At 35.6% G+C, this 21,491-nt stretch overlaps 1 protein-coding gene across 5 annotated transcripts in view; it reads left to right on the top strand.

The window, feature by feature from the left end:
- Positions 1–370: 370 nt before the first annotated feature.
- GJC1 (gap junction protein gamma 1) overlaps positions 371–21,491 on the top strand; it is a 31,360-nt gene continuing 10,239 nt past the window's right edge. The window contains exon 1 of one of the 5 annotated variants that reach the window (XM_087916529.1): positions 371–524. The gene's annotated coding sequence lies outside the window, so the exon portion shown is untranslated. Of the gene's footprint in view, positions 525–3,481; positions 3,687–4,386; positions 4,635–21,491 lie in introns of those variants that run through there. The other 4 variants (XM_087916528.1, XM_026718218.2, XM_026718219.2 and 1 more) reach the window with 4 other exon arrangements.

The raw sequence follows: 21,491 nt of genomic DNA, 5'->3' as shown, positions 1-21,491 counted from the left end.
GTTAAAATTTTCCAGTTTGGCAGGCTGGTGAATGAATATCAGATAAATATCATTTATTGAGATCACACAAACACAAAGAAAGATTATTTTCTGGATGTGTGTTTGCAAAAGTAAAAATGACAAAAAAGATCAATAACCAATTGCACTTTGCATTATTTATTATTTCTCCAACCTTTGCAAATCCCCCCCCAAAAGGCACGCTAAACAGTTCTGCAAACAAGGCTGAACAGCATTTCATATTGTTAAGTGCATTATCAGGAACCAAAGTGTCACCTCACTTTTGTGCTTGTTAGGGGTTCTTTTGCAAAAGATTTAGATGTGTTTTTCGTTGATTTTCATTGGGAATGGAGACGGGGGAGGGAGGGAAGGAAGCCTCGGAGACTGTATCCGGACCTGCTCTTTGTGTCTAGTGCACCAGAGAAGTTTCAAAAAGCGGGGCGTTGTGCGGGTGGCCGGTTCGTTCTCTCAGGATCCGGCGAGGAGTCCACCATCCGCGCACGGATGACATGGCCTGAGACAGGCGAGTGAGTCCAGAGGCAAAGAGTAGAGGGGAAGCAGGAGAGGCGGCGAGAAGATAGGTTTGGGGGGGAGACGCCACGTGGGGATAAGGGAAGCTAGAGATTTCATCTGGGTCTTTGTGGGACGGGGAGACTTAAGGAATGGAGACCCCAAATTTTGACGCCTGATAAGGAGGAGGAGGGGGGGATTCTTGCTTTCGCTCTTAAACAGAAAGAGCTGAGACATTTTGAAGTTTCATTGAGGGGTGGGGCGCTCATTTTAAAGTACTTATGGAAAGGCCGGGAAATGGCGAAGCAGAGGCAAAAGGCGGGATAACAGAATTTCGTTCCATACAATCTCTCTGAGTCAGATTAAACAAAATGTCATGGGACGGAGGCGATGCTAGAAGGAAATATTGCTTAAGTAGGCAAAACTTAAAAAACAACAACAACCAACAAGCGAGGTTCCGTTTTTGAAATCAAGGAAGGGCAAAAGTAAGAAAAGGGCTTTTTGCTATCTGGATTATATTCCGCCTTTGGGCCTACGACAAGTGCCCCAGCACATGGTAATACTAATAAGGTTACAAATAATAAAACAAAATCAAGAGCAGAAAAGGACAACTGAGAGGGGTTGTTGTTATAGAGAAGAGAAGAGTGGGATGAAGTTTCTACTCACGAGGAAGACAGAATAGAAGATAGAAAGGCGGGGTGATTCCTGGAAGTCCTAACACAGTGTATTTTAAGTGGAAAGGAAGTGGAGAAGTCAGAGAAGAAATGAATCCTTTTAAATCCAAGATCCAAGTTTTTAAGTTTTGGCCACCTTTTCTCTGCCAGGCATCTAGGCTGATGTGGAACCAGAGTCCAGCCAGCTCACTAATTTCTTTCATTAGTCCTTCCTCATAGCTTTAGTAATAATGAGTTGTGCTGCTTCAAAATGTAGAAATCTGATTTTATCTATAAACTTTTATGAATAATTTCACCCAGCTATGACTTTATTCCTAATACACTTGGGAACCTATTTATAAGCTTTAACTTGTGCAAGCTATTATTTGGTTTTCAGATAGTGCATTCCTTTTCTGTTGGTACTTCTGCTGCATTTAAGCAGTATTGTATAATGAGCCAGCCTTTTCTGAATAAAACCAAGGGCAATTTTTTTTATATATAGGTGCAAATACATTACTCTAATGATGCTAATTAATATTATAATTATTACTTCTGCCCTTTTATACATGCCACTTTGCAGAATAATATAACCAAGAAAAAAGTTAACAGTTTTGTGCCAGTGAACATATCTGTTTACAGTGTTTTCAACACTAGCCAAAGAAATGCTTTCCCCCATAGTAGGGTATAAAGAGTTTTATTCCCTGCAATTGGTATGCTAAATAATGTTTTTAATATGGGTTTTATAATACTGATAGTTTTATCCTTTTTGAATATGGCTACTTTTCTCAAGCTGGTAGCCATAGTTATATCTGTTGATACTGGATTCCATAGTTTAGTTACATGTTGTGTGAAGAAGTAAGTTCTTTTATTCAGTCTTAAGTTTCTGATCCTTTAGCTTCCATTTTCTTGCATGATAAAAAAGAGTGGAAAAATATTTTGACAGCCCCTTTCCATCATCATGCAACATTTTTATTTTACACATTCTGCAGTGTTTGGCCGTTTCAGTTGTCCTTTTATACATGACCTCTATTTAAAATCTTAAGGTTATATTGAAATTTGTACAAAAACGTGAAACTGATATTTTTCTTTATAATTGTTCATAGATAAATATTGCTTTTTTTCATACATCTTTTTACTTTTTCAGATCAATACAAACATGGGGTTCAATAATAAAGTAGCAGCCTCATGTCATTTGCAGAATATTGGTCAACATTAGGATTAGTCATTAGGATTGGTCAACATTAGCAAGAACGCAAACCATCATTGCAAGCTCACTTCTTTTGATCCTGTATGCAAAATCAATACATGTATAATACTCCATCTGCCATTTTCAAATTTTGACACACCCATCTTGCAGATGATACTGAAAATATAAAGTGTTTATTTTTAATTAATACATTAATTAAATAATACATTTTAATTAATATTTTTAATACATGTTGCATTTTCAAAGTGATCTGATTCACTGCTAAAATTATATGCTGTTAAGATATGTATCCTTTTGTTGTTCAACATGAATGCAAATCATAATGTACCAGCCTCATTTTTCCCTACAATAGTAGTCTTGTGCAGTTGGTTGAGGTGAGAAAGAGTGATTAACTCATATGAATCTCCATGGTAGACTATAACCTGTAACACCCCAGAACAAGTGCAAATTGGTACCTACTTTTATCAAGTGCTAAGCTCAGTTATTAGCATATCATGGTCAAACATCTATAATAGGAACCAAGCTAGATTTGATTATTATTAATTTATTTATTAGATTTATGTCTCATATTTTTTCTTAGGAATTCAAGGTTGCATATCTAGCCTTTTTACCACTTTTTCTTCTAGCAGCCCTGGCAGGTAGATTAAGCTGAGAAATAATAACTCTCAAAGTTACCAGCTGAGTTTCCATGGCTCACAATTGACAGTTTCTACATCCAACCGTGGTATTGCACTGACTGACAAATAATTCTAAGTCATGATTTAAACCACTAAGAAAGATTCATTTAATGATTTAAATCATGATTTATTCACTAGTTTGGAATATTTTTCTATAAAAATGCCTTCTTATTCAATGTAAGATCAAGAGTTATTCGTCAGTACTCAGAAAAAGATGTAGATTTAATTTTTAAAAAGTATATGCCATAATGCAATTAATTTATAAGTTGTACAAATTAATTTTAATTTTACAAATGGAATTATTTCACAATTTTTAGTACCAAATAGGGATTATAAAATTTACAGATTAGCAAATGAAATGTTTTGGAGAACTCATCTCCTTCCCTCCCCCTTCTCATCATGCTATTTCAAGACATAGATCTGCAGTTTCCTGACGTAAATTGAATTGTGTTTTGGTCAGGGAGCTGTGTCTTGGACATTCCTGTTTAGGTCAGAGTGCTGTGTTTGGGACACACATTCTATGTTCCAAAAAACATACACAAGCACAGCCTGTTCGATTGGAAGGTTTATTCCAGAAACTGCTGCACTGTCCCTGGAACGGCATACTCTGAGGGGAAACAGAGTGGTTCTATTCCTGAATTAGTAAGTTTTGTAAATCTTTAGCAAAGAAATACATACTTGTAAAGTAGTTTAAAAAAAAATCAGTTCAATTCAGATGTAGTTATTTACTGTTTGAGGGAATCATAGCCACTAAGAGAATGATAATCAATTTCTCAATTGCATGACACATCTTGTTTGAATTTTACAGAGGAGATCAAATGTCGGTTCTGTTAACCTGTCTCTATATTATTAAATCTGAAATTAGAAGTGATATTCATAATTATTTCACTGTATTATACATTAATTTTGTAAAATGTTTTAAGAAAGTTTTGTGGCTAAAACAAAGATGCTTAATTTTGATCTTTATCTAACCTGATTGGAAATAATTGTCATTTCATTCAGTGAAACTTCTTAACAAAAAATGCTTGAGATTAAAAAAACTATTTCAGTGGAATTTCTCTCTTAATGTCTACCATTGTGATTCTCCTGTCTTTCCTTTAATTTCTTTTAATTGTAGAGAAGAATGGAAGGGGAAAAACATGAACAAAATGTTATATGACCCAAACTATTTTAATGAAATAGTCAGTTTGACCTGTAGGTTTTAGGAGGGTGCAAGTCTACATCTGCAAAGTGATTGGACTGCACATTCATATTGTTATTACTCAAAAACCACTGTGAAAACAGAACTTAATGTCCCCCTGACGAATGATTGAGATGAACTGTAATAAGGGGAGGAGCAAAGGGTTGTGCTGTGTTGTCTCAAACAATAGCCGGCTTAGAACATATCTCAGTTGCTATCAAAACTTGTATTTTGATGAGCCCAGAAAGCATTTGGCCTTCTCAAGAATGTTTTCCTCGGGCAACATCCCTATGTTAAGCATCTTGTTTTGTGGGTCATTTTTTATCATATATTTCTTGGTGACTTCTTGGGGCTGAGTTTCTTTTCCTATCCTTCTGGAAACTGCTGGAGACTGTAAGTAGCTACAGACTGTAAGTATTTGGATCTGTTTCTTTAAAGGAAAAAATAATAATTAGGTGCAATGTAAATCTTTCAAGCAAATTCTGCTTTCTTTTAAAATAACATTAAAATATATGTGATGTGTGCTTAATATGAGGAATATATTGGTTGGCATATCTTTAGTTTCTTATTTTGAAACAGTACAAAATTGTACAATTAACTTTTATGATTTAAATTCACTGTTTGAAAAATATTTATTAAATCAAAGAGTTTGTGGAAGGCATATCAATAATTGAAGAAACAGCAGTTATTGAACAGATGACTAATACAGCAGAACATTCCTGATTTTTGGATATTCAAAAAAAGTGTCAAATTAAATCTCAGAAAAAATAAATGTATTTTACCATTTTAATTCTCTGAATGTATTTATTATTTATCACAATGAGTTGTACGCCACCAAAATCATTGGACACAAGGTGGCTTACACTGGATTAAAGACTTTTTTTATGTCTTAATTTAAAAAAAAAAACACATTTAACTGGGCTTTTTAATTAGCTACTTTCAGATTTTTAAAAAGTTATTTTAAAAAAATGAATAATATGTTTAAAGTCAAAGTGTTTGAAAAAGAAGAAGCACTAATATCTGTTAAATTATTAATGTTTTATATTGCTAGTATATAAGTTTAGGATTCAAACTTCAGTTGAAACCAAAGCTGGACTTTTTTCCAAAATATTTCTTTGTTTCCCTAACTCTTACACAGATGCAGTGTTACGTCTAATCTTATTCCTTCCTTTGTTGTTATTTTTTTAAACAGATTTTTGCAAGTTTGCTTGTAATTCTGAATCAAAGAAAAAAATCAGAGTTGAAGTATCCATCTTTTATCTCTTAAAAAAGGAAGAATTGGAGGAAAAGTACACTCTAATAGCAAATTTCACTTCATTTTTTTGGAATCTAAGAACCACAGGAAATACCTTTAAAGCAACCAGTGATGGGCTATGCATTTGAATTTAGGGTGCAAGGAATTTAATGTTTAGAACAATACCTAAAAATTAAGGTATTTCCCTAACCCAGGCTTTTACAGGTGAATGTCTAAATGTATGTTAGCTACGTGCAAATCTTTATTAGTTTAAGGTTTAATTAGCTTCTTCAATTACCAACAAATCCAAGGTTTGCAATACAAACCTGAAAAACAATCATACCCTAGCTAATGATAAGGTAAAAATCACCCACTCAAATTGAGAAATAATATAAAACAATATAGTACGGTCACAAATAATCCTGCTCTTGGCTATGTTGAAAAAAATATATCTTTTTTCTAAAGCACTAATCAATGTTTATCCCCTAAGGCAGATGCTCTTTGATAGGGGGATGAGCTGGTTGCTCCTGGGACTCTGCTGCTATACCATTTAATCCATGCTGCAAGTTATAGACCAAACTTTTAGGAGCATACTTTCTGGTTTAGGTTATGTATTGTGCGGTGGATTCACACATTAACCTAAAGCATGAATTATTGGACCATAGTTTATTTAACAAATACTGTTTTATTGGTTTAGAAAGTTCACTAATTATGAATTATGAACTACAGTTACTGAATTCTCATAATTATGGTAAGTAAAAAATGAAACAGTGTTACAATTTGGTGGGATGTAGTAAAATAATAATAGAATAATAGAGTTGGAAGGTCCTTTGGAGGTCTTTTAGTCCAACTCCCTGCTCAGCCAGGAGATTGTATACCATTTCAGACAAATAGCTGTCCAGTCTCCTTGAAACCTTTAGTGATGGAGCACTCATAACTTCTGCAGGCAAGTTGTTCCACTGATTAATTGTTCTAACTGTCAAGAAATTTCCCCTTATTTTTAGATTGGTTCTCTCCCTGATTAGTTTCCATCCATTGCTTGCCTTCAGCTGCTTTGGAGAATAGATTGATTCCCTCTCCTTTGTGGCAGCCCCTCAAGTATTGGAACACTGCTATCATGTTACCTTAGTCCTTTTCATTAGATTAGGCACAGCCAGTTCTTGCAACCATTCTTCATATGTTTTAGCCTCCAGTCCCCTAATCAACTTTGTACTCTTCTATGCAGTCTTTCTAGAATCTTAGCATCTTTTTTAGATTGTGACCAAAACTGGATGCAATATTCCAAGTGTGGTCTTACCATGGCCTTACAAAGGGGTACTAATACTTCACAGGATCTTGATTCTATCCCTCTATTAATGTAGCCTAGGACTCTGCTAGCTTTGTGTGCTGACTGCAGCACACTGCTGGCTTATATTTAAATGGTTGTCCACTAGGACTCCTAGATCCCTTTTACAGTTTCTACTATTGACTCAGGTCTCACCCATGGTACATATGTGCATTTGGTTTTCCTTGCCTTTGGGTAAAACCTTACTTTTCTCACCATTTAATTTCATTTTATTAGATAGGGTCCAGTATTCAAATTTGTTGAGATCCTTTTGTATCTTGAGCCTCTCTTCTGGAATGTTGGCTATTGCCTCTGGTTTGGTATTGTGTGCAAAATTGATGAGTTCTTCTATCCCTTCATCTAAATCATTTATGAAGATATTTAAGAATACTGGACGTAAGACATGATTGTTTAAGATTTGAACCCATTGTTTGTCCTATATTCTAGATAGATTTGGGGCCCAGTTGAACTTTGCTATATTAAATAGATAGATAACTACTCCACAGATAGTTTGTGAATACATTTATTAGTAGAAAAGTAAAGTACTGGTAGTCTTCTAGTTGTACAACTATGTATTTTTTATGCTGATCCCTATTATTTCCTTATTTGCATGAGGAATTTTGTATTTTATTTTGCTTTTATAAGTCAACTGCCTGGTTATTAACATTTCTAAAATGTTTTTAAATTTCTGAATTTAAAACTTGTTGAATGTCATCTGGCAAATGGATTACAATACATACATTTATAATTATTAATTTCCCTGATAAAGGACTCCAATTTTTCTTTGGACAATGCAACCTTAAAATAGAGTTGTCTTGACTTTATTCAGGAAATAATAAAAGAGGAAGTTTATTTTCTACTTAAACCTTGAACGGGAAGAATCTAAATTTAGAGTCACTTTTCTGATAGTATTGTAAATGTTCTGGGATCAGTAATGGACTTGAAAGAATCAGTGTCCTTAGACCACGTTACAGATATGGCTATACCATAATCCAGCTTTTTATAGCTTGTTGTTTCCTGGTAATTTGAATCAATGTTTAATTTTAGCAAATAATGAAATTTTTTTTGCATAAGTGTAATTAAGTCTGGATTTGAAAATAAATAAATGGACTATGTCTAGGCTTAGTTTGTAAGATAAATTAAGAAAGTTGAGAGACTTGACCTCTTACAATGTCTCTGAATTAAAGTATTGTATGGGAGGAAAAGTGTTTATTAGAACTGTGCAGCAGCCAGGATTCATAGGGGAGAAAGTTCACTACATGTATGGACACTTGTCACACTTCCTTAACTCAAATGTTTTTCATGAGAGGAATATATGAAAGCTCAAAAAAATGACAGGTTCTTTAAGGAATGTTGACAGATGTTATGTGAACAGCCCCACGGATTCCAAATCACTTTCTTTGAATACAAATTGCTGATGAGCCTTATAGCTCATTAATCTCCCTTCCTATTTTACTCAGATACATAGTGTCATAATGATGTCAAATCATTATGAGTTAATGTTTTTCAACTTTTGGGGGTTACTGAACACATTTGGAACTTGGAGAATATGTAATGATTGCCATGAAGTGTTTCATGCCTAAACAAATAACCAATTAGTATGCAAAAAGAAATGCACAAATATAAAAATAACTGAATTTGCCCTTCAAAATACTGCATTGTATTCTTAGCTCCCCCAGATACTTCTACATTGCCCTGATTTATCTTGCCTGGTAGGAGAAGGAGGGGAAATTGGCCTTTCTTTTAATAAAGTACTGTGTTGCACCACCCATCCTTTTCTAAGAATGTCTGTGGGATCTTTGTGGAGCTCAGATTCATTGAAAATTCAGATAAAGCTGAAGCTGCAGTTTTGCTTTGCAGAAAGAGGTGAAGAGATACTTGGAAGAGAAGAAATAGGAGTGAGGACTAGAAGTCAAACAATAAGTAAAAATACTGAGGGATAGAAGTAAGAAGGGAAATGGATAAAGGAGTGAATTTAATATCTATAAATATTAATGGGTTAAATGATCCAGTTAAGAGAAAAAGAATTTTTTTAAGTTAGAAAAACAAAGAGCTGATATAATCTGTATTCAAGAGGTTCACATTAAGATACGTGATCAAGGATATTTACTAAATAAAAAACTGGGGAAAATGTATTCAGCATTGGCGGAAGAGAAAAAAAGAGGGTTAGTACTATATATAAAAGAGGACATAGCCTCAAAATTGGTTTATAAAAATGAATTGGGAAGAATAGTAATGGTAGAGATGGTAATACAAAATAAAAAGACATTATTAGTGGGGATATATGCTCCCAATAAAAATCAAAGTGAATTTTACAAAACTTTATATGAGAAATTAATATAATTTGGCAACTCAAGAATTTGTATTATGGGAGATTATAATGCAATAACAAACAATAGCCAAGATTATGCCTGTGAACAAAGACAACATAAGAAACGGAATACATTGCCTAAGAAATTTTTAAAGGTGGTTGAAGAATTAGAATTAGTGGATGTGTGGAGGAAGAGTAACCCAGGAATATCACAGTTCACTTTCTACTCTAGCCCACACAAATCATGGTCTAGGATAGATATGGCCTGGGTAAATAGTGAGTTATGTAAGGAGATCCAGGATATAAAGATTTTGGCCAATACGTGGGCAGATCATAACCCGGTACAGATAATCTGGAAAAATAGCCTCTATAAAAAAGGTAGATGGACACTCAATTCACAATTATTGAAGGAAGAATATATTCAAAAAGTTAGGGAAGAACTGACCAGTTTCTTTAGATTTAATAAAGAAACAGGATACCTCATTGCAGAATCTATGGGATACAATGAAGGCATATTTAAGGGGAATATTGATAGCTTTTATAGCAAATAGAAATAAAGAGAGGGAAAACGGAAAGCTCTAACAAAAAGAATAGAGAAAATGGAAAATAAGCAAATGGAAACCCCGGGGGACGAGCAAATTAGAAATGAATTAGCATTAGTTAAACATGAAATGAATATTTTAGACAAGAGAAATTAATTAAAAAATTACTATATACAAAACAAAATTATTTTGAACATGCAAATAAATCTGGTAGGTGGCTGGCATATAAATTAAGAAAAGAAAAGAATGATATATCAACTAGAGGATAAAAATGGAATAATAGAGACGGATCTGGAGAAAAAAAAGGAAATTGTAAGAGTACTTCGAGGATCTTTATAAACAAGAGGAAGTTGATTTAAATAAAATAGAAGAATATTTGAAAGAAGGAATCCTGTATCAAATATCGGGTGATAAAAAAGAGCTGCTTAATAAAGAAATAACTTTAGATGAACTAAAGGTGGCGATTCAAAAACAAAAAAGAAACAAAACGCCAGGTCCAGATGGGCTACCAAATGAATTATATAAAGAGATAGCTGTCATATTAGAGAATATGCTGTTAGAGGTCTGCAATGAGGTATTACTGGAAGCTAAAATTCCAGATTCATAGAAGGAAGCTTACATAGCATTGATTCCGAAAGAGGGTGCAGATGCCAACCAAATAAAGAATTATAGACCAATATCCCTTTTAAATTCAGATTATAAAATTTTTATGGCAGTGATGGTGGAAAGATTAAAGAAAGTACTTAGTAACAAAATCCATTTGGATCAAAATGGTTTTCTTCCCACGAGGCAGACCAGATATAATACAAGAATAATAATAGACATATTAGAATATTATGAAAAACATCCAGGAAGCCAAGTGGCTTTGGCCTTCCTGGATGCGCAAAAGGCTTTTGACAACTTAAATTGGGTCTTTATGAAGAAGCAGATTAACTTGATGGACTTTGGAGGTAATTTTGTAAAAATGTTAAATGCAATTTATGCCACACAAAAGGCTAATGTATTATTAAATGGAGAGATTACTACATGATTAAAGATAAGGAAGGTGTCAGACAGAGATGCCCTCTTTCACCTCTGCTTTTCATAACAATTTTAGAAACTTTGTTGGATAGAATTAGATCAAATAAAGAAATTAAAGGAGCTAAAATTAAAAGTCGAGTATAAATTACAGGCTTTCGCAGATGATATGGTTTTTGTTATAGAAGACCCAATAGACTCAGGACCAGCTTTACTAAATGAAATAGATAAATTCGGTAAATTAGCAGGATTAAAAATTAATAAGGAAAAAACTAAAATGCTAGTTAAAAATTTAACAAATAGTAACAAAAAAAATTGGAAGAAAAGATGGGACTACAAATTGTAAATAAGATCAAATATTTAGGCATATGGTTAAGAGCTAGAACATTAAACCTGTGGGAGGACAACTACGCCAAATTACTGAAACAGATTGAAAAGGATTTGGAAAATTGGAACAAGATGCAAATTTCATTATTAGGCAGAATAGCAACAATCAAAATGCACGTTTAACCTAAAATACTATATTTGTTTCAAACAATCCCAATACTATTGGATAAACTTTTTAAAAAGAATTAGATAAAATTGTGATGAAATGTATTTAAGCAAGAAAAAAAACGAGAATACATTTTTTTTATTTACAAGATAACAAAAGCAGAAGTGGATTTGGACTCCCTGTCTGGGAGATCTATTATAAAGCGGCGGCATTAGTGTGGATAAAAGATTGGATCAATCTGAGGAACAATAGAATTTTAAAATTGGAGGGTCACGACTTACAGTTAGATTGGCATGCATTTTTGTGGGACCCGAATAGCAAAAACAATCTATATTTTACTAGAGATGTACTCCAAAAGTCTTTAATTAAAATTTGGGCTGATATTAGAAGAAATCATTATACTAAAATTCCGATGGAGGCAATGTTCTACTTAACCCGATGGATATCAGTAAAAAACTTAAGTACCATCAAATATTAGATAAAGAGGGAAGAATTAAAACGATACAGGAACTAGAAGCACAAGGGATAGTCATTGATAATTGGTCATATTTTCAAGTAAAATTGAGATATAATAAAGACGTAAAGGAATATGGAATTGATGTAACATACGCATTTAGACAAAATACTGTCAAGTCGTGAGAAAAGGTTGATCTCTATATAACTATTTATTAGAACATGAAATGGCTGAGAGAATTGTGAAAGGACCTATGTTAGCTTGGGAAATTTTTTTTGGTTATAGTACAGATTTGGATGACTGGGAAGAAATTTGGCAAAAAAAAAATCGTATTAACTAAATCAGTAGCACATAAGGAGAATCTGTATAAAATGATGTATAGATGGCATCTGGCACCCTCTAGATTGGCCAAAATATTTGACAGTATATTTCTCTGATAGCATTGTAAGAATTAGTGGAATGAAATAGCTACCCACAATAATATGTTATTGGGCCCAACCATATAGGCATTATGATAATAATGTAAGAGAAAATAGGATTTAAAACCTTTGTTATTGTTACACATTTTATATAGACAGCTGAATATAATTTGCTGTTGGAAATGCCATGCTGTTGGAAATGCAAAGGGAAATTTGGTACCTATTTTCATTTATGATGGACTTGCCCTGAGACAAAGAAATACTGGTTAAAAATAAAAACGTGGATAGAAGAAATCATAGAGCGTGGGCTGGAGAGGAAACTGGAACTGTTCCTGTTGGGAATGATCAAAGGGGATTATACCTCTAAAGTAAGGTATCTGACAGTCCACTTTTTAACAGCGGCACGGATTTCATTAGCACAATATTGGAAGAAACCAAATGTACCACACTGATACATATTACTATTCAAAAAACGTATGAGTGTGCCCAATTGGAGAGGCTCACACTCAAAATTAATGGGAAGGAGGATACAGATTACTACAGGATATGGGATAAATGGTACAATTGGGTAGATTACAAGAGAAAAAACATGTAAATGAACCCAAGGAACAAATTATATTCAGCTGTCTATATGAAATGTATAAGAATAACAAAGGTTTTAAATCCTATTTTCTCTTACATTATTATCATAATGCCTATATGGTTGGACCCAATAACATAATTATTATTGTGAGTGGCTATTTCATTCCACTAATTCTTACAATGCTATCAGAGAAATATACTGTTAAAAATATGAAAGAACTGTTGAACACATAATGTGTCTTCGGTTATTCCTTATAGCTTATTACACATATCTATAAAAATAGCATTTGAATTTTGAAAGACAGTAACCATCAGAAGTCATTGTCATGCAAAATATAATGGTATGCAGAAATTATCAGACTTCCACATAAGTCTTACAAAATAAGTATGTGGAGAATAGATCTAGTAGAAATAAGTAGTATACAAGGGCTTAACAACCAAGAATGGAAACCACCATTGTGCTTTGCTTGTGTTTCCTATGACCAGCTGGTTAGCATTAATTTTAGTGTGTTGTTGATTTGATCCAGCAAAGAATAACCTGAGCCTTGTCTGTTGCTGGATCCTATGTGTTACCGTAGAAGTAAATTCAGAATAGTATTGCTTCTGAATATGAATAGGGTGGGGGCTAAGAGAAAGTGCTCATTTTTTAAAAAAATTCAGAGCTACTATGAAAACAGCAAGCTCATGTAAAACCTTCCTCTTCTCTGTCCTCGCAACAAAATCTACTTTCCTCAGCCAGCAATGCTGTGTATGGATGGATAAAAATTATACCATACTTATTTGTCAAAGGAGAAACCTGAATTCAAGATTTCTCAGACCTATAAAATAGACCAACTGAGAAACAGATACCATATAAAGCTACTCTTGTTAAAAGAAGTATAGTAACAGATACTTGGAAATCTGAATGTGCTCCCCTTCCTTCCTCTTTCATTTTCATGTGAAAATTGTGTGTGTATGTGTGTGGGTGAGGGGAAGAACTATCTGAGGTATTATAAACTTTTCTTGGTTTGGGCTCAAGTCTTATTTAGCTGATAGTTCCTTTTATCCTTCAAGTGACCATGTTGGTTTCAAGCAGTTTTGTGAATCTTGGATTCTGTTTGGTTTAAATCTTTCCGCAGCCACAATTTCACAAATGATCTTAGAGTAGTTGCTGCTTGATTAGCCTGAATCCCTGATCTACATTTTCAGTATATTCATTAATAATATTGAATCCTAGGGCTGTTGCATGAAAATAAAGTAGATAAATAGGTTTGAACAAAAAGCCCTCATAAATTCCAAGAATATTGCTCATAATCTTTGGGGAAAAGGACAAGAATGCCTTATAAGCGGTGCTAATGTTGTCATTGCCCTATGCCCTGCCTCTCCCCATGCAGGCTGGAGACGTCAAATAAAATTGAGCTACATTAAGAGCTCTGTCTTTTCACATGCGTCACAAAAGGCTAGAATGTGGTACTTGTTACTCTTGTCCTATGAATGGCCCATTATTCCAGGATATAACTTCCTTTTTTAAACCACCCTCTCCTTCCCAGTCATGAATAAAAAAATATGTATTGAATTCCCATAATGATGGCTCAACCGTGACGTGATAGTGTCTTTTTCCTACTTTTGCAAAGTTTAAAAACCTGTAAATAATCAAAATACTAACCAGCAATGTAATCTTGCTATGATTTAAAACAGAGCTCTGCTTCGACAGTTTAATTTTTTTCATGACTTATTTTAAAATCCAGACTTGAATTTCAAATATTTGTATTTGACAGTTCTGGTTTACCAAGATCTAATGACATAATATAATTTAATTTTAAACTTTTTAAGGATCAGGTTTTCAAATGGTTTCAAACATACATTTGTGATAGTGATTGAGGCGCAACTGTTAACACAAAATTTTAAATATTTTGGGAGTCCTTGACTACTGATGATTTTGCAGTAATGTCTATAAAGAAAGAAAAGTCCCTGGAATTAATGTGGTAGATTTCAAGAACAGTTTATTGTTTCTCATAATAAAAAATAAATATAAATAATAAAAGCAAAACAATATTCTAAAGACCCACTCTGAAGTCTGACTTGTGAATGTGCACTCATCACTCAGGAAAGGAAAGGAAAGGGGATTTCTTCATATATTCTCAATTTATCAAATAGAAAATGCTCATTCCTGCCTACCAGACATGTGAATTAACAATACAGTTAATTAAATGGGTTGTAGACTGAAGTTGTATTATGAATTGAGCTTCTTTTTGAGCTATAAATAAAATGGGGGTGGAGTTTTGTATATGCTTGCAAGTTTAAATTTGAATCGGGTGAGTTAATCCAAGAGACATTTCCCTATGGAATCATAAGGCAGCAAAACTGTTTTATTTGCTTATATCCAAACAGATGCTTCAAAATACTGACATAAGGAAAATGCAACACAATATATAAACCTTTACTCATGGATTATTGCTCATATCCATATCAGCCAATATCCATATCTGTTTGGATGTAAGCAAATAAAATAATAATTCAACATTGATAATCTCCTTTAGCTTCTGCTTCCTACCTAATGGATTTAAACATGTTTAAATAAGTTTAAACGATTTGATAATGAAGCATTGATTTGAGTTAATAAAGAACACAAAAGTTATAAGAAAGGGAGCAAAATGTGCTGAAGATTTTTAAATGCAGAGATTACTTTTTCAAGAATGAGAACTCAATTCTTAAAATGTGCCTTTTAGTTTAAAAACCCGCTTATATGAACTATATGGAATCACTTTTTAAAACAAAATATAGATGCAGATAAGTCTTCCAACATACAGAGCCTTGTAAATCTGGGCAGTTAACAAGTATGAAATATTAACAAACAATAAATAAAGTGAAAGAAGCTACTAGTGTCTGAAAGTTTTAAGGAACCTGCCAGAAAGCTGGTAATCTGCTTTTCTTGCTCTTTACACAGATAGAGAAGCCTGAAGGATTTAGGTGCTACTTCTTCTGCAGTGCTAAGCTTTTATTCTCCTGCTGGCAAGAGAGAACTCATGGAAGACAGAGTGGTCATGTGTGAGGAATGCAGAGTGGTATCTAGCATATTTTGAAGGAAAAGGCAAAAAAGATAGCAGTTTGGAAGTGTTAATTGAATAGTGACTTCTGCTTTCTACCAACAATGCATGCTATAATAGTGCTGGGGGAACAGACTTGATTTATGCATGTTGAGGGATGGAGTCTATCTGCCCACTTAACTTCCTTACATAGAATTCATAACCTGTAGCTGTCAGCAGAATTGTTACATAAAGGCAACTTTCCAATATGAGAACACAAAAACAAACAAACAAACCATAAAACCTTTGTCTCTGTCTCTCTATCAAATTTATGTAGCCACCCATCTCACTCCAGGCAACTCTGACTGGTACATAACAATATATAAAAAGTGAGAATAAAAAAATACAATACAAATATAAAATACCATAATAATAAATATCTTTAAAAACTGGACATCTCATAGTTGAAGAAAATAATAATGGCCCCCTCAAATAGATAAGTCTGTGATTCTATGCGGGCCCCAAGCCTAGCAGCAAAGCCAGAATTTGAGGTCTTGTTTTTTGATAATTTGGAATATTCAAAAGGAATGATACCAATCTAATTTTGGGGAGAAGAATATTCCTTAAGGCAGGCCCCACAGTAGAGAAGATACATCTTCAGGGACCTGCCCTTAGGCAAAGTATTTGCAACATACCTTCTCTGTAAGATCTGGGATGGACTGATGTAAACAGGGAAAAGCGGTCCCTCAGATAGCCTGAATACATGTCATGAAGGGCTTTAAATATTAAAACCAGCATCTTGAATTGGACCTGGAAGCAGACTGGCAGCCAATACGACTTTCTCCTAGGATCTCACATAACTGCCCACGCTGCTACATTCTGTAGCAACTGAAGCTTCTAGGCAACCCCATGTAGAGGGTGTTGCAGTAGTTCAATCTGGAGATGTCTAGGGCATGAGTGACTATAAACAGCTTGCATGATGCAGGAATGGCTGCAGTTGGTGCACTACATAAACCTGTCCTAGGCACAACTGCCACCTATTTCTAGAGCAGGAGAGAATGATGATCATGTTTCCTATTCAGTCGTGTCTGACTCTTGGCAATTCTATGGGCCAGGTCTCTCCACATCTTCCAATCTTGCACCACTTCTTTGAGTGGTTCTATGCTCCGGTATCAGCTTTGATGGCATCCAGCTACCGTGTACCTTGGAGCCTGATTTTCTTTTACCACCAATTCTTCTAAACGTATTTGCTTTCTCAGGTAAATTCCTTGACATGACGTGGCCAAAATAAGCCATTTTGTGATTGTGCTTTTTAGTGATATATTTGCTCTCCAAGGAATATGCAGAATTCTTCTCCAGCACACAGCTCAAATGAGTCAATTTTTTTCTTTCTTGCTTTTTTAAGGCTCAACTTTCACAACCACAGAGAGATATAGCGAAACAACAGAGTAGATTAACCTGCATTTGGTTGCCAGGCTGATGTCTTTGTATTTCCATTTTCAGCTCATGTTTATCATTGTTGTGAGATCCAGTGCAATCTGATGTTTTATTTCTGGGCTGCATTCACTGCTTTGAGCGATCTGTGATCGTAGGAAAGTGAATTTTTCTACACATTCGAACACTTCACCATCAGTATCTATTTTGAGGTTTCCTTCCTTGCAGTGATCACAAGCTTGACCATTTTGACCAAAATGGTCATTTTTTTCTTTGATTTTTCTTAATGAAACGTTCCAAGCCTTCTTTTGTTTCTGAGTTGTATCGTCAGCGTATTGAAGATTGTTCATGTTTCTTCTTCCTATCTTTACCTTGATTTTGGATTCTTCAAGATATAGTTTCCTCATGATCACTGTGACATACAGGTTGAATAAGAAAGGAGAGAGAATACAACCTTGATGTGCTTCTTTTTCTATCTTAAACCAATTGGTATCTTCATAGATCTTTAAACTTGGCAAGTTTAAGATTTGTGGACTTCAACTCCCAGAATTTCTGAGCTAACATGACTGGAGGAGGAATTCTGGGAGTTGAAGTCCACAAGTCTTAAAAGCTATCAAGTTTGAAGACCCCTGCCAGAGGGTGTTCACACAATGGCTTCCTAATTTGTGTACAATGATTGCACCATGTGCTGGTAGCTCCAGATCTTTTTATTTCAGGTAAAGTCTTTTTTTATTTTTAAACATACATCAATATCATTTCATGGACAGTGTGGCATCTGCGTGTCATTCATTTTGATACAAAAGTAATATTGATATGAATGAAAATTACAACATTAATCAAACTTACATAATCTAATGTACATATCTGTATCGGCGCATAATTCTTCATTTTAACATTCACTTTAAATATGATATGTAAAAATATGTATAACAATTCTCCCTATTTCTAATTTTTCAATCTATTGTAATTTTTAGTAGAGCCAATCGTGTTTTTTAAGAAGAATTCTTCCTACCCATCATCTCTAATCCTCTTAAAAGTTTCACTGTTCTCTTTTTGACTTGCCTCCCATACTCCTCTCTTGGGTTCTTATCTACATTTTTCATATTCAACCCTACGATCATTTCTATCCCTACTGTTTTTTGCTGCCAGTACACACATAAGTCATTTCTTTTTGACAAACTACAGTCTGTTAGATTTGGCCCCCATCTTTCTTCCACTTTAACATTCAGTACTGGTTCCCTCAGGGTTGTGTCTTGAGCCCCCTGCTATATGCCTTGTACACCTTTGACTGCTCACCAAGCCTCGCAACAAACACCATCATAAAGTTTGCAGACAACAAGACCGTGATTGGTCTCTTCTCCACTGAGCCGAAGGGAGAGTCCAGGATGGTCTCTAGTCTTCTAGCTCTGCAGACTGAGTTGAAAAACTGAGGACACACCCCCGGTAATGGTCCCCAGTTCTTCACTCACTCTCAGCGTGTTCAGACCACTCTTTAAGGCAGGGGTGGGCAAACTACGGCCTGCGGGCCACATCCAGCCCGTTGGTCATTTTAATACGGCCCGCCTCTGAAAAAAAAAATTCCCCTCTGAAAAAAAATTGGGGGCCAGCCAAAAGAGACCCCGCATCGCGCGCCATAAAATCGCACACACAACAGGGAGCTGGGCAGCCGCTTCCCTGGTGGCGGGGCCGAGGTCGCTGCTCAGGGAACGCCCACTGCTTTCCCTCCGCCCGGGCTCCGCTCAGGTATCCAGCTGGGGCTGTCAGGAGTTGCTACTGCGGGCTCAACTCCGTGCGGCTCCAGTCCCGCGTTGCCTTGGGAAGGGAAAGGCAAAACCAGGAGCCGCTGAGCCTGAGCCTCCGGTGCCGCTGCTGCCATTGCAAAGTGCCACCGCGGCTCTTCCTTTTTGCCTTTCCCTTCTCGAGGCAACGCGGGACTGGAGTCGCGTGAAGCTGCGCCGGCGATAGCAACTCCTGACTCAGGGGGCCTCCGAGGGGAGGGGAAGGAGGAGAAGAAGGGGGGGAAGAGGGGGGGGCAATTCCCAAAAAATCTTGTGCTGACCCAGCCCATCTGTCAAATTTTAAAAGTCAATGTGGCCCCGAGCCAAAAAGTTTGCTCACCCCTGCTTTAAGAGCTCTGAATAGTTAGGATTGTAGAAGAATCACCCCCGGATTAAGCTTTTTTTCTCAGAGGCTTAGATCAGGTTTGACAGCTAGCTGGCTTGCCGGTTTAGCACTTTCATTATTTTGCGCCTTTTTTCCAGTTCATGTTTTTTTGCTTATTATTTAATTTTTAAACTTTCCTTGCTGGTGGACTGGTTTTTTTCCCTTTCTGGTTGGAATTTGGGTGGAGATGACCCTGAGAGCCCGAGTGGCCCGGGCTGGGGGCGGGAGGCAGCGTCTTACTTAACTCACCTTCTCCCGATCCACTTACACTTGACTTGGGCTAGCCGCATCTGCTGCTAAACGCCCCCTTTTTTCGGTGGCAGCGGCCATTTCTGCCATCTGGACAGTGCTTTAGGTCAATAAAATCCCACACCACTAGACTAACAAATAGTTTCTTTTCCTGGACCATCCGAACCGCAAATAAACACAAAATCACTACCTTATTAAGATGTGAAAAGATGTGAAATCTCAATACCCCATTCAGATGTATAATAACATATTACAGAACAATCCATCTCTTGTGTATTATACTCAGCAAAGCGTCACAGTCAGTGTTGGATGTATATTTTGTGTACATTCTTAGATATTGTACTCTAATTGCAAATGGAGACGTGGGTACTCTATCTTTCTTATCTTCATTTTTAAGTGCTTTGGTTTTATTGTATTGCAAACAGTTGCTGGGGTACATCCACAGTTTCGTTGTACAATGACAATAAAGAACAACTACTTCTTCTTCTTCTTCTTCTTCTTCTTCTTCTTCTTCTTCTTCTTCTTCTTCTTCTTCTTCTTCTTCTTCTTCTTCTTCTTCTTCTTCTTCTTCTTCTTCTTCTTCTTCTTCTTCTTCTTCTTCTTCTTCTTCCTCCTCCTTCTCTTCCTCTTCTTCTCCTCCTCCTCCTCCTCCTCCTTGTCTTTTTTCCAAAAATATATTTCGATTTGTTCGTTTCTATTTTTCTTGCTCCTAATATATATTTACCCAACTTTATTTCACCCAATTTTATAATCTCCTCCTTCTTTTCTCCTTGTTCTATTTGTTGTGTTGTCTGTTTGTTCTATCTCATCCTGTAAGCTTACAAGTTGTTTTACACCCTTGTTTCCTGGGTTTTATTATCTTGCTTCATTGTTCTTTGTTGCACATTTTTAGTCTTTCTAGTTATCTCATGTAATAAGTCCTTTATCTCCCTGAAATTCCCCATCATCGTGTCATGAAAGTTTTGGAGTAGCATCATAATTTATTTTTGTATCTCCAGTTCTTCCTGATGAACCATCTTGCCTTATTTTAAAAAGTCCAAGTAGTATTCAGTATTCTGTCAGTAATCTGTCACCGCTCCAAAGTCTATTCTTTTTGACTTCCCAAAGCTGGCAGATTATTTGGTCTTTATATGGTTCATCAGGAGATACAATAGTTAGGGTTAGGGTTAGACAATGGCTTCCTAATTTGTGTACAATGATTGTACCAACTTAGCCAGATGTGCTGGTAGCTCCAGATCTTTTAGGGCTCACTATAGCTTCTTATGATCAACACAATCGAAAACTGTCTTGTAATCGATTAAGCATATATACAAGATGTTTTGATATTCTTGCCGTCTGTTTTTGATGGCTGGATGGTTGGTCAGTTCTTTCCCTTGCTTTGTTTTTAATGATGCCTTTACAAGCAATACAGGTAGTCCTTGACTTACAACAGTTTGTTTAGTGACCACTCAAAGTTACAACAGCACTGAAAAAAGTGACTTCATTACCGTTTTTCACATTTATGACCGTTGCAGCTTCCCCATGGTCATGTGATCAAAATTCGGATGCTTGTAGCCGATTCATATTTATGATGGTTTCAGTGTTCCAAGGTCATATGATCTCCTTTTGCAACCTTCTGATAAGCAAAGTCCATGAGGGAAACCAGATTCACTTAACAACCAAGTTACTAACTTAACAACTGCAATGATTCACTTAACAACTGTGGCAAGAAAAGTTGTAAAATGGGACAAAACCCACTTATCAAAAGTTTCACTTAGCAACATAATTTTGGGCTCAGTTATGGTTGTACGTTGAGGATTCCCTGTAAATAGTGCTCAGATCTTTTTGTCTTGTATAAATGCATTCCTGGCATGAGCTTTCATGTAATCCACTTCAAGCTGTTTACATCGCTCATCCCAATAAACTTCACTGTCTTTCTTTGCTGCTCTTTGGAAAGCAGCATTCCATCTTCTTGGTTCTTCCCATTGGCCTGCTACTTTGGCAGCTTTTTTTGCTCAGATTTTTTTTTATGGTTACATCTCAGTGCCACTTGTAATTTTT

This window comes from Pseudonaja textilis, chromosome Z (genome assembly GCF_049901715.1).
Source record: "Pseudonaja textilis isolate UNSWEBS1 chromosome Z, rPseTex1.2, whole genome shotgun sequence".
Taxonomy (NCBI): Eukaryota; Metazoa; Chordata; class Lepidosauria; order Squamata; family Elapidae; genus Pseudonaja; species Pseudonaja textilis.
This window is presented reverse-complemented; position numbering and strand designations above follow the sequence as displayed.